Genomic DNA, 13,843 nt, shown 5'->3' with positions numbered 1-13,843 from the left:
AAGCCCCCGTGCCACGACCCCACTCCCCAGCAGGAGCACTGCGCAAGCGGGACAGGGCAAGCCCCTGTGCCCTGACCCCACTCCCTGGCAGGAGCATGGGGGGACTGCAGGCTGAAGGGGTGGGGAGGGGCCCCCACTTGCTCTGGCCCAGGGCCTCACAAACACCTAATCCGCCTCTGTTCCCCAGACCTAAAGAAGAGCTCTGTGTAACTCAAAAACTTGTATGTCTCATCAACTGAAGTTGGTCCAATATAAGATATTACCTCACCCACCTTGTCTCTCTCATATCCTGGGAGCAACATGGCTACAACAACAGTGCAAACCACATGCCTTAGTAACAGCCGTGGGAGCACCCTACCCTTTTCAAGGTTTATTATCCTATGTGACCCAGTTGCTTCTGTGCCATTCAAGTTTTCCTTTCAATCCTTCCATGTGCAATTTCTACAGTAGGCTCAGAGGCTGCACAGCCACAAATGCTCTCTGGCTGCTGGGATCCGGCCCCGCTGGGTGCAGGCACCGGGCTAGCAGACTGCCGCTGGGTGTAGCACTGGGAGAGCAGACTGCCGCTGGGTGTAGGCACTGGGCTAGCAGACTATCACCAGAGCCAGGCCAGTTTTTGTTCGTTGCTCAGTGGATATTTTCAGTATCCCCATGCAAAAGAAGCCTTGCGTATCTCCAATTCCTCTTTATAGTGCTCTGGTCACTCTGTGTCCAGCAGGATCGCAATGAAATGCTCTTCCTTCTCGCTGCAGCTGAACTCGGCCGTCCTTTCTCTCCATCCAGTTCAGCTTTTACTGCCTCTTCCAGATGCCAACACCCCTCCAGTGCAGGGACTGGAGCCCTCGTCCGTCTGCCCATCACCACTGAGATGGGGCTGTGTTAGCCAGCACATTCAGAATAGTTCTGCTGCTTAATAAAGCTAAGACACGGTCTTCCTGATGCAGGATTTCCTTTCTTGCCCGCCAGGCTCTTTCAGCGTCTCCCCGTGCTTGAGGGCAGTGCGGGAGCTGTGGTGTGACTGTATCTTACCAGGAAAGCCTCACAATCCTGCATGAGATGCGGGGCAGCATCTGTGACCAGCTCCACCCAGACCTCCCAAAGAATGAACACAGACTTCACCTTCCCGGTGACGTGCTGGCAAACGCGCGGTTCCCAAGTAGGTCAAGTAACAGTCAATGGCCATGGGTGATGGGTGACTTAGTCACACAGAGCAGCGCCTGCCCTCTTCCGGAGCCGGGCAGGTAAGGGCGCTTGTGGTGGGGCGCACAAGCCCTGCACCAGCCAGGGGAGAGTTAAGGAAGAGCTGTAGGCTCAGACAGTCCTGCCCTGCCATACCCACAAGGCGGATCAGGCCTGGAGGGAAACACTACAAGAGGCAAAGTCCAGCTCAGTTAGCAGCAGCCCTGGGAGGAGAACAGAGGAGAAGGAGGAGAACCTCCGTTCCTCAGCGCCCAGAGGAGAGCGCGGCTGAGAGCAGGGACAGCCCGTCAGAGCCCCCCAAGGGGCAGGTGGGTCTGAGTCTGAGGACTGCTTTGGAACCCTTGCCAGCCCCACTGGCGGGTGCTGGGCGGGACCCAGCCTGACAGAGGGCCCTTGAAGGAAGGGAGGGAGTCCCCCAGTGGACTCGCATCAGTTTGTTTGTTTTCAGGTGGCTCCTGCTGGACTCAGCTGAAGGGCTGAGCCCGGACCTGCTTTCTGTCTGAGACACTGAGGACCGAAGGCAGGGTGAGTACAGGACATTGTCGTATCACAAGGGGGCGCTGTGGGAGACCATGCCCCAACAGTGCCGCTATCCCAGGGTGCTCCAGTGGGCCGGCAGGACACGGACGGTCACTACTCTCCGAGTGGCTCTGCTTATTCCTGGCCAGCATCCAGTCAGCCTAGCTCATTCATTGCACTGGCTAATTCCCTGTATTGTACTCAAATGCTGTCCCTTGGTGCTGAAGGCTTTATTGTCCTGTCCCCCGCAGTGACAAACCCCCGAACTTGGTTAACCAGTCTCTTGGTCGGGCTCCAAGTTGCAGGGAGGAGACGAGTAGCAGGGTGGGGCTGAGCCGGGGCAGGATGCCAGGGAGTCAGGGTCCGGCACCAGGTTATAGACAGCGAGCAAGTTGTAGAGTCAGGGACAAACCAGAGTCAGAAGCCGGGGTCTAGGGTCCATGGCAAGACATGGTCTGGAGCAGAAGCAAGCAGCCATGTGCATCATTGTTCAGACAGTTCCCCAGGCTGGCTTCCTGGTTTGTATAGCAGTATGAGCCAATTGATGGGTTGCAGGGGGCTACCACTCAAGCACTGCTGGGTGGTACTTCCTGCAGTGCCTAGCTTCACAGGACCCTCCAGCAGAAACCCAGCCTAAGCTTCCAGTGGTGATGTGGAAGTGTCTATGGTGCACAAGCCCCATGGTCCCAGGTTCCAGTCCTGCAGGTTCTTACATTGTTCTGCCCGTCAGGGTGGTGCTGGTCCGGGTGAGTCTGGTGGAATTTCCCCAGCATGGCAGGGGCATGGGAAGCAGGTTTCCAAGTGTGCTTCTTGGGGCTGTAGCCTTCCCAGTCCACCAGACAGTACAGGCGTCCATTGGGAATTGAGGACAGTGTGCACTTTGTACTCCTTGTTACCCTGGATTTGAGGGGAGGGTGTGGTTCAGTCAGGGAAGGGGTTCTCAGCTCAGGACTTCAGAAGAGAAGCCTGAAAAATCTGGCTGTGTTTGGAGACGGGGGAAGCTGTGGTTTAAAGGTAACTGGGTTGATCTGCTGGCGTATTGGACTGATAGTCCAATTTCCGGGAGGGCTGACTGCTCTGGAGATGCTTGTCAGCAAACCACACCTTCTGGCCTACTGTGAACACAGAAGCTTCTTGTCCCTGATGGTCTGCATGCTTCTTAGAAGCCTCCTTCGCCTCTTCTAGGACCCAGTTGTGGTGGCTGGGTTTGGGGAGGCTGCTGGTAACACCAGGTGAAAACAGGGCTGGAACCCATAATTGGCGAATGGGTCTGACCTGTAGAGGTCAGAAAACTCTGCATATGGCCGGAGCATGGACAAGTTATCTTGGTGCGAATTTACAAAACACTTCAAGCTCTGCTTCCGTATTAGGTTCACCCTTTCGGTTTCTCCATCTGTTTGTGGGTGAGGCATGTGGTGGTGGTGGATATGTGGATGTCCAGTCCTCTGAATGCTTCACGCCAAAAACAAGAGGTGGACTGCAGGCGTGGGTCCGAAACTCTATGGTCTGCGAGTCTGTGGAGCTGGACCAGGTTTTGCACCAGGGGTTGGGTAGTAGTCTCAGCAGAGGGCAGGTGGTTGCAGGGATGAAACGGGCCAGATGATCCATGACTGTTATGACTGTGGTGTGGCCAAGTCTAGGCTGATGGCAGACCCAGGCCCAGCTGGGCTCTCCAGAGGCACTAAGGTGCCGAGCGGTCTGGTCTGGGGTGACTTGGTACATGCACAGCACTTGCAGGAGTCCACATAAGCTTGGACCTCAGCCTACATGCAGGACCACCAGAAAACACGGGCGACCATGTGGGAGGTCTTCTGGCAGCCAAAGTGACCCAGGCATCGTGACACAGCCATAGGTCCTCCAGTCTGGGGCGTCAAGGTGGGACATATATGTGCTGCAAGTATGTTATACCATCCCACACAGAAAGGTGCATCTCAGCCCCTAAGGGCACAGACTGTGTTCCTTGGGCAAGTGGGTCTTCTTTCAAGACAGACAGGGTGAGGGAGAGCAGATCTTGCTGGATTGCAGCATTGACACAATTACTAGGCTTGAGGAGGTAGGGGGGCTCGGAAGAAGGGTCCTCATTTTCCCTGTAATCCTTCCCCTTTAGCAATAGCACGTTGGCTTTCCCATTTTGGTTTCCTGTGTGGTAGGTAATCGTAAAATTGAATTGAGAAAAAACAGGGCCCACCTTACTTGCCTCTGGCTCAGAGCTTGGGCCTTGTGGAGGTACTCAAGGTTTTATGTCAGTGAAAACCGGCACTGGAAGCCAAGCTCCCTCAAGGTGGTGATGCTATTCTTCAAATTCAGTTTTGATGATGAGCATCTCCTTGTCCAGTATTCCATAGGGCATCTCTGCAGTGGTGAGATTCCAAAAGTAGAATGCATGAGGGTGCAGAATGGACTGAGGTCACTGCGAGAGTACTGACCTGCAGCCCAGGCTGGATGCATCTGCTTCCATTACAAATGGGTGAGTCGGGCCAGGGTGTGACAGAATCAGGGCTGTGGTGAAGGTGGCCTTGAGCTGGTCAAAAGTGAGCTGGGCTTCAGGCAACCAAATGAATCAAATGGCTTTACGCAGAAGGGAAGTCACCAGGCTGTTTGTTCAGAGAAGTGGTGATGAATCGCCTATAAAAATTTACAAAGTCCAGGAAGCTCTGAAGTTCTCAGAAGGTCCAGGGTGCTGTTCAGTTGCAGATGGTGCCCATCTTCTGCAGGTCCATCTGAATGCCCTTCGGGGAGATGATGTAACCTAAAAATTCAATGGTGGCCTGGTGGATGGTGTACTTCTCTAGTTTGGTGAACAAACCGTGCTTCCGTAGTCTGCCTAGGCCTGATGACAGTGCTGGTCAGAGTTCTCAGAAAACACCAGTATATCAAGGTAGTACTTGTGTACTGCTCCAGGATGTCCTTGAACACATCATTTACGAAATGTTGAATGTTGTGGGGGGATTGGTTATGCCAAATGGCATAACTATGTATTCAAAGTGCCAATATCAGGTACGAAAAGTGGTCTTTCATTCGCTCCTTGGCCTTACATGCACTAGATTGTATGCCCCCCAAAGAGCTAGTCTAGTGAAGATCCTGGCAGTCCTCAGGCGTCGAACAATTCCAGGATGAGGGGTAGGGAGTACAGCTTATGAATAGTCACTTGGTTCAATGTGCGATAGACTACGCTGAGACATAGTGGCCCGACTTTTTTTCACACAAAGAGGAATGGTGCTTCCGCTGGGGAGGTGGATCTTCAAATGAAGCCCTTTGACAGATTTTCCTGGGTATACACACATAGTGCCACCAGCTCTCGTTCAGACTTGGTGTATATCTGACCACTGGGTGCCTTTGTCAAGACTGTAGGTCTATCTGACAGTCATAGTCCCTGTGTGGCGGTAGTGAATCTATGTATTTCTTTTCTAATTCAAGTAGTCTCAGTACCTGTTGGGAAGCCGAGGTTCTGGTCTGGAGCTGCTTCCTTCTGGCTAGTCCCCGCCGTCTGGGGTCTCATTTCCGAGCATCTTATCCAATCCTGGGGCCTGTGCTGCAGATCACCAGGTTGGTTTGTTGGTTTGTTTGAGACAAGCTTTCTGGCAATATTTGGAGGGGAAGCTAATGCTCCTCCACCACCAAGAGAAAATGGGTCATGCTGCTCCAACCAAGCAGTGCCAAGAATGATTGGGAAGAACGGAGTATGGATCACATCAAAGCATATTATTTCATAGTGCCTTCCACTACGGCCTCTAAGGGGATGGTTTCTTGGGTCACTAGTCCTGATGATAGGGGTGATCCATCAATCATCTCCACCAGGTCTGGGATGTTTTTTGGCCAGATTGGAATCAGGAGGGTTTGGACTGCCTCAGACTCTGGGGCTACTGCCGACTTTATAGATGCTATCATCACCGTTTACAGGGGGATCTGCTGCACCTGCCCCAAGACCCACAACCAGAGCAGCAATTGGAAATTTGGAAAGACCCCCTGGTTCCTGGGTGGGATTCAACTTGGGGGTGGTGGTTCCAAAGCATAGAGCTCTGGTGATGCCCAGGCTGTACTCCCCCACTGGGACAGGGCTGGTCCATTTCCCAAGCTCTTTTGAGGTGGGCAGGAGGCGAGGTCATGTCCTCACGCTTCCGGAGAGCAGGCTCTGCAGACCATAGGTGATATGGGTCATCAAAGATGGTTGAGAAGGCTTGTGGGAAAGCGTCCCAGTCAGGGGGAAGCCCAGTCGAGTGATTTGTTGGTGAGAAGGCTGACAACTGGCCCCACCTTTGTTTAGACTGTGGGGTACTGTAGTGGGGCAGAGTGGGAAGAGCAATCCGCATTAGTTCAGAATTTCCCCAGAGGACTGGAGAAGGGCAAACATAGCACCTGTCTTTAAAAAGGGGAACAAAGAGGACTGGGGAATTATAGGCCAGTCAGCCTTACTTCAGTTACTGGACAGATACTGGCATAATATTAAACAGTCAGGTGGGGAGCACCTAAAGGATGATGGGGTTATAAGGAATAGTCAGCATGGATTTGTCAGGAACAAATCATGCCAAACCAACCTAATTTCCTTCTTTGACATGGTTTCTAGCCTAGCGGACAGGGGGAAGCAGTAGACATGTATAGCCCTTTTGGAAGGGGTGCTCCTGAAATACCACCTAGATCATCTAGGGGAATCATCCCTGGACTACAGCAGCAATGGTAGCAGAGGTTCAGGACTCCATTTCCCAGATTGCCTAGGGTCCAGGGCGGAGACAGAACTGGACCAATCATGAGCCGGAACTCAGAGACAAATGGGTTTGATTTTCCTTTCGGTTCTGGCTGTGTTTGGAGTATACCAAGGAAAGAAGCATCACAGCCAGAAAGGATCCTTCTCCCCTCCACATTCCTACCCCAGGGAAGACTCTGGGTCCTTTTGGGATTTCTGGGACATTGAACAGTGTCATCTTAGCAGAGACCAGAACCCCAGGAGGCTGAGGAGATTAATAGTTAGGCTACCATGAGCCAGGCTAACTACACATTGGACTCCAGACCAGAGAGCCCCAAGGATGACCTTACAATCCTTGGTGGGAATACTTTGTAAGAACACCCTTGTTTATCTTGATATCACTGCTCTACAGCCAAAATGCTTCTGAAATAAATGTAGTCAAACTTTACTAATTCTGGGTCACTGAGAACGAAAATGATGCTTAAAATTGTTGATTGGCTCTAGTTTTCAAGATATGCTATTGGGTCAGTATATACGACCCTTGACTTGGGAATGGTGGAGGATAAGTGAGTTATAAAGGGAAGGGATCTCAATTTAAACCAGAAATGACTAAAATACATCTTTGACTGGATCTATGAATAAATCTGACTGGGTTTGGACAGTACTTGTTTTTTAAGCAAAACAATGAATGATGCAATCTGAAGCTGGTATTGCGTCATACATGATATGAATTGCATCATGTTATTCCTAGAAGTCATGGATGATGCAATCATAACGAAGCTTACATCACTCTGCTGAACAAATTGCCCTATATCAGCTCTAGAAATCATACAGTGTCGTGCTCTCTTATTTGTCAGGGTTTGATTTTGCAAAGGGACACATTTCTGTTTAGCCAAAGTGAGCAGAGATGCCTCGTACTTGTGTGAACAGTGCAGATAACTTCTGCTATGTTTGTGGTGAAGTGACTTTTGCATCACAAAAGCGCAGTATAACCACTATGGTTAAGAAAGCCTATCACCTTTATTTTGGCTGCAAAATTGGAGATCAGGACAAGAGGTGGGCCCCACACATATGCTGCAACACTTGTGCAACAAATCTTCGCCAGTGGTTGAACAGGAGAAGGAAATCTATGCCTTTTGCAGTGCCAATGATTTGGAGAGAGCCAACAGATCGTACCAGCAATTGTTACTTCTGCATGGTGCCTCCAGTTGGGAAAGGTGTGTCAAAGAAGAAAAAGTGGACTGTGCATTATCTAAACATTCCATCAGCTATACGCCCAGTACCCCACAGAGAAGGACTGCCAGTTCCTGATGCACCAGAATCATTCTCACTTGAGTCAGACGAGGAAGAGGAAGAGGATGAAACTTCTGGTCCTGAACCATCAATGTCACAGGACCCACATTTTCTCCCATCCTCCTCCTCTGAACCACACCTCATAACACAAGGTGAACTGAATGACCTTGTCAGGGATTTGGAACTACCCAAGAGTAAGGCAGAGCTGTTGGGCTCCAGACTACAGCAGTGGAATCTCCTGGCAGGTGATGTTAGGGTTTCCATGTTCCGTGACCGTCAAAAGGATCTTGTCCCATTCTTCTTCATAGAAGGTGATCTTGTAGCCTGCAACAACATCGATGGTGTGATGGCAGCCCTCAACATCGTTCACGATCCAGATGAGTGGAGACTGTTCATTGATTCATCGAAGACGAGTCTTAAAGCTGTTTTACTGCATAATGGCAATGTTTTGCCATCAATTCCAGTTGGTCATGCAGTCCATATGAAGGAAACCTATGACAACTTGAAACAACTTTTGAGGTGCATAAACTATGACCAACATCAGTGGCAGCTTTGTGGCGATTTGAAGGTTGTTGCTCTCTTGTTTGGTCTGCAGACTGGATACACAAAGTACTGCTGTTTTCTCTGCGAATGGGATAGTCGTGCAAGAGATTCCCACTACATCAAGAAAGATTGGCCACTCCGACAGTCATTGGAGCCTGGGAGGAAAAGTGTTCAGCATCCACCACTTGTTGAATCAAGGAAGATTTTGTTACCACCCTTACACATCAAGCTGGGTCTGATGAAGAACTTTGGCAAGGCCATTGACAAAACACAAGCAGCTTTCAAGTACCTCCGTGGAAAATTTCCAAGGTTAAGTGAAGCTAAGATAAAGGAAGGTGTCTTTGTTGGTCCTCAGATTCGTGAACTTCTTCGAGATGATGCATTTGACCATGCACTGCGTGGCAAGGAAAAGACGGCATGGAAAGCCTTCCAGTTAGTGGCAATAAATTGTTCTCGGAAACAACAAGGCAGACAACTACAGGTTGTTGGTGAAAAACCTCCTCAAGGCATACAAAAGCCTTGGTTGCAACATGTCACTAAAGATACATTTTTTGCACTCTCATCTAGATTTTTTTCCACCGAACTGCAGAGCAGTGAGCGACGAGCACGGCGAGCGATTTCACCAGGACATTGCAACAATGGAGAAACGCTATCAGGGCAAATGGAGCCCATCAATGCTTGCAGACTATTGCTGGACAGTGACAATAGATGCTCCATTTAATGAATACAAGAGACAAGCCAAGAAGCGCCGAGTAGACCCTGAATAGGACTAAACTATGTACAGAATAGTTTTTTGCCTTTTGTTTCATAATAAATTTTATTTATATAACCCTTTTGCTGATTTTTAAAGTGTTACATAAACAGGACAGGTGAAATATTATCATGTAAACAACCATAAACACATGAAAAGACCTAGGTTTACAATTTATGATTAAAACTCTACTATCTACACAATATACATAGACATAAAATGTAAAAACTTAAATATCTTAGAAACAGTAGCCAATCAGTTGTTTTAATTGTCATATTTGAATTCAGCACATTAAAATACATAATAAATAGCACATTTTATCTCTGAAGCAGACGACTTCTCAAAAATTGTAGACCAGTGTATTTTGTCCTAAGTCCGCCACCAACTCCAGTGCTGCACCACCCACCAAAACCCGAGCCTAAGTTCACTATTTGCCTGGGCAGGTACGAGGAGGGAGCCCAGTATGGTTGGTACTAGCTGTAATTGTTGGGAGGGGTAGAGTTTATGTATTGTTGTTTTTATCTTTTCTTATCCTGATTCTTTTTTCCCCATTGTCCTGTATCCTGAATTCCCCATACCTAATAAAGCTCTGGATACGGTTTTATTACTCTGAAAATTGTGATAGCTGTTTTATTCACGTGTGCTCCGACTGACACTCCTCTGTATGAGATTGTATGTTAAATATTTTCTCCAGGGACAAGCCCTTTGTGTTCTATGCACAAGGAGGGGTTTCCTTGGGTGGAGGCACCAGGTGCCTTTATAGAGGAACTCAGGACCCGTACCCCTGAGGAGAAAAGGGGTAAGGCTGCAGCCATGATTCAAGGGTGGGTTACATGTGATATATCTTGATTTTAGTGAGGCTTGTGACACAGTCCCACATGACATTCTCATAAACAAACTAGGGAAAATTGGTCTAGATACTATAAGGTGGGTGCACACTTGGTTGGAAGACTGAACACAAAGAGTAGTTATCAATGGTTCAGTGTCAGACTGGGGGGGTGCATCTAGTGGGGTCCCGCAGGGGTCTGTCCTGGGCCTGGTACTATTCAATATTTTCATTAATGACTTGGATGATGGAGTGGAGAGTGTGCTTAAAAAAATTGTGGATGACACCAAGCTGGGGGGAATTGGAAGTACTTTGGAAGACAGGATTAGAATTCAAAATGACCCTGAGAAATGGAAGAAGTGGTCTGACACCAACAAGATAAAATTCAATAAAGACAAACTGGAACAAGTGCAGAGAAGGGCTACCAGGATGATCAGAGGAATGGAGAACCTACCTTATGAGAGGAGACTTAAGGATCTTGGTTTGTTTAACCCAACAAAATGCTGGGTTGGGGGGGGGAATATGATTGCGCTCTATAAATATATCACAGGGATAAACACCAGGCAGGGAGATAAGCTATTTAAGTGTTGACACAAGAACAAATGGATATAAACTGGACATTAGGAAGTTTAGACTTGAAATTAGATGAAGGTTTCTAACCATCAGAGGAGGGAAGTTCTGGAACAGCCTCCCAAGGGGAGTAGTGGGGGCAAAAACCCTATCTTGTTTCAAGATTGGGCTTGATAAATTTATGGAGGGGATGGTATGATGAAGTTGCCTACAAGGGCATATGGCCCATAGTGTGACTGCTTTAGCAAATATCTCCAATGGCCAGAAATGAGCCATTAGATGGGGAAGGCTCTGAGTTACTGCAGAGAATTTTTTCCCAGGTGTCTGGATCTTGCCCACATGCTCAGGGTCTAACTGATCACCATATTTGGGATTGGGAAAGAATTTCCCTCCTGTTCAGATTGGCAGAGACCCTGGCCATTTGTTGCCTTCCTCTGCCGTGTGGGGCAAGGGTCAGTTGCTGTTTTGAAACTAAAGTAAATGGATTCCCTGTAACTTGGAGTCTTTAAATCAAGATTTGAGGACGTCAGTATCTCAGCCAGAGGTGAGGGGTCTATTATAGGAATGAGCAGGTGAGGTTCTGTGGCTTGCAATGTGCAGGAGATCACACTAGATCAGTGGTTCTCAAACTTTTTTTCCGCGGACCACTTGAAAATTGCTGAGGATCTCGGCGGACCACTTAATGCTCTTTCCAAACGTTGTTTGTACTATTAGCTAACTATTGTCAAGTGCTTTGGGTAAAAGCTCTATATAAAAAAAACGTAATAATAATTAACATTTTTTTGGTCTACAAATAAAAGCACACAACTCATCTTATAATATCAATAGTCTTATATTTCTAATACGATGGATGTGCCCTCTCTCCTCTGCCGTGGCAGCCCCCGAGCTGGGGATAGGAAGGAGGGGGATCTCTCCCCTGCCACAGTAGCCATAGAGCTGAGGCTGGGAGGGAGGGCCGTCTCTCCCTGGCAGCCGCAGCCCTGGAGCTGGAGAAAGTCTCCTCTTTCTCTGACCACCACTGCCCTGCACATCCCAAATTCCCCCCACCCCGTCTTCTCACCCCACTGCCCCCTCCCACCCACCCCCTATCCCCCTAAGGCCACCACCTCACCTTACATGTGCATCTTCTCCAGGGTCCAGGCACCTAATTAGCGCAGGCGCGGCTCCACTAATTAGGTGGGTGGCCCTTCATTCTTTTGTGTGCGGCCGCCCAGGCGCACACCTTAGAGGGAACTATCCGCAGACCACCTGAATGGAGCTCACGGACCACTGGTGGTCCATGGACCACAGTTTGAGAACCTCTGTACTAGATGATCATGATGGTCCCTTCTGACCTTAAAGTCTAGGAGACTAGGAGTCTAAATGCCAGATCCCTAGTTGGTGTAAATGGAGGTCTCTCCTTTGGAGTCAATGGGACCAGTCACCATTGGAGTTAGTGGAGCACCACTGATCATACCAATTGGGGTCTGGCCCTTAGCTCTTTAGATGTTCCTTCACACTGTCAATTTCTGTTGCTCTTCTTAACTGCCTCTGGATGACCCTGTATTTCTGGTTAGGTGGTGCTCAGAAACAAAGGCAGGATTCCCAGCAGGGTCATGGCAGGGATAATGCCTGCCTTTGGCATTGTGTGGACCAGGCTTCTGAGATTGCAGTATATCCATACATGTAGCAGCTGGTGCCGAGACAGGGCTTGTTTGCATCAATGAGAGTCTGTGATTGAATTTGGTGCGTATGGCAGTGAGGGAGCCAGTCACCCTCCTTGGAGCCAGAGCCTGGCAGGGTGTAGAGAAGTATGCAATTCTCTGCCTCCCCATCCCCCCACCCCCACCTCCCACCCCCCAGCCCTTCCCCCAGCTGTAGAAGAATATGGACATAGATCTATTTGCAGAGAAGCCCACCTACCTGGTAGGTTAGCACAGTCATGTGGCTGGAGTACTTAATTACAGAAAGCCAATATAAACCCTACTCAACTAGCGGAGGGGAAATCTAGACACAAAGGCACAGCATCTTTCCCAGAGAGATCAGCAGAGCGGAGCACGGTAAGCCCCGTGACCATGTTAAAAAGCCTGTGTTGTGCTATGTCTCGGATTTGTGGCATGTGTGGATTATGTGTGAAGGTGTATGCAAACGCATGGTGACCGTGCTGCGGGCGCGGTGGCGTTACATGCCTGGGGAGATGGCGTGCGGGTGTGCATGTGTATTTCATAGGGGTTTGCGTGCCGGTCTCCGACGTCTCTCGTGTGGAGGTTTCCTGGAAGCAGGGCAGGGCGCTGGGAGTTCTACAGTGAATGGGATGGGGGAAATTCGGCTGGGAATGGAAACGTTACAAGAGAACAAGTGAATTTGCTCTCAGACAGCTGGACTGGAGAGAGCCGGGGGCTCTGTGTGATTCCCACTCCAGTGCTGATTACACAGCTTTTAAAACCACCCCGATCTGCCACAGCAACGGAGAACTAGTTCCATGATACTTGGATGCAGGGGTCAAAGAAGTGAAGGAGAGGTCGGGTCAGCCCTGTCTGGTGCCCTTTCATCCACCCAGGGGCCAGCCCAGCGTCCTGCCACCGGAGGGATTTTGTAGGGTTCTCTTTGCCATGCAGTACTCCCCAAAGGGACTGGTCCAGGGCCTGGAGCCCATTGTGCTGGGAGCTGCACAGACACCCAGGGAAAAGCCAGTTCCTGCCCCAAAGAGCTCCTGGTCCAGATCACGACAAGAGGCAAGAGGGGACTGAGATGCGCCCACAGGCGGGGGAGGGGAATGGGAGCCACCACTTCCCTGAGGAGACGATTCCCCGGCTCAGTACGGTGCCCTGGCGGGAAGGTTCCCCCGGATTCCGTGTCTGTTTTGTTCACCTTAATTCCCTCCCATTTCTTCGCCTCACTTCCTGCCATTCTCCTGGGTTCTTCCCTCACTTCCAGTCTTAGAAATTCCTCCTGCACCTCTGGGCTGATTTACCTGCTCAGAAACGCGCCCGTCCCTAGTGCTCTGCTACCGACGCTGCCGAGCTTTACTCAGTTTCCTCTTTAAATAAATCCCTTCCGGCCCCTTGTCACTGCTTGGCGCCCCTCGGAGCTTTCCCCACGCTGTTTCTGACACTCGGGCGCAGAGGCAAGCCCAGCCTCGTCTGCACCTGCACGGAGCCTTTTACCCGGCCTTACCCCAGAGCACGTGAGACGTGAGAGACGGGCTGCGGGGAACCAGGGACACCGTGAGGGGCGGGTCATGGGGAATCGTGGACGACAAGAAGGGCAGGCCACAGGGTATCAGGGACGATGTGGGGGGAAGGCCGTGGGGAATCAGGGACAATCTGAGTGGTGGGCTGTGTGGAATCAAGGATGACGTGATGGGTGGGACAGGCTGCGGGGAATCACCCCATAGTCTGCCCCATGCCCCCTCTCTGCCCTGCTCCGCAGCCTGCCCCATATCCCTCCCTGCCCAGTCCCACAGCCTATCCTATACCCC

Source organism: Terrapene carolina, unplaced genomic scaffold, assembly GCF_002925995.2.
Source record: "Terrapene carolina triunguis isolate 2854851 unplaced genomic scaffold, T_m_triunguis-2.0 Scaffold166, whole genome shotgun sequence".
In the NCBI taxonomy this organism is placed as follows: domain Eukaryota; kingdom Metazoa; phylum Chordata; order Testudines; family Emydidae; genus Terrapene; species Terrapene triunguis.
Note: the sequence above shows the minus strand (reverse complement) of the source record.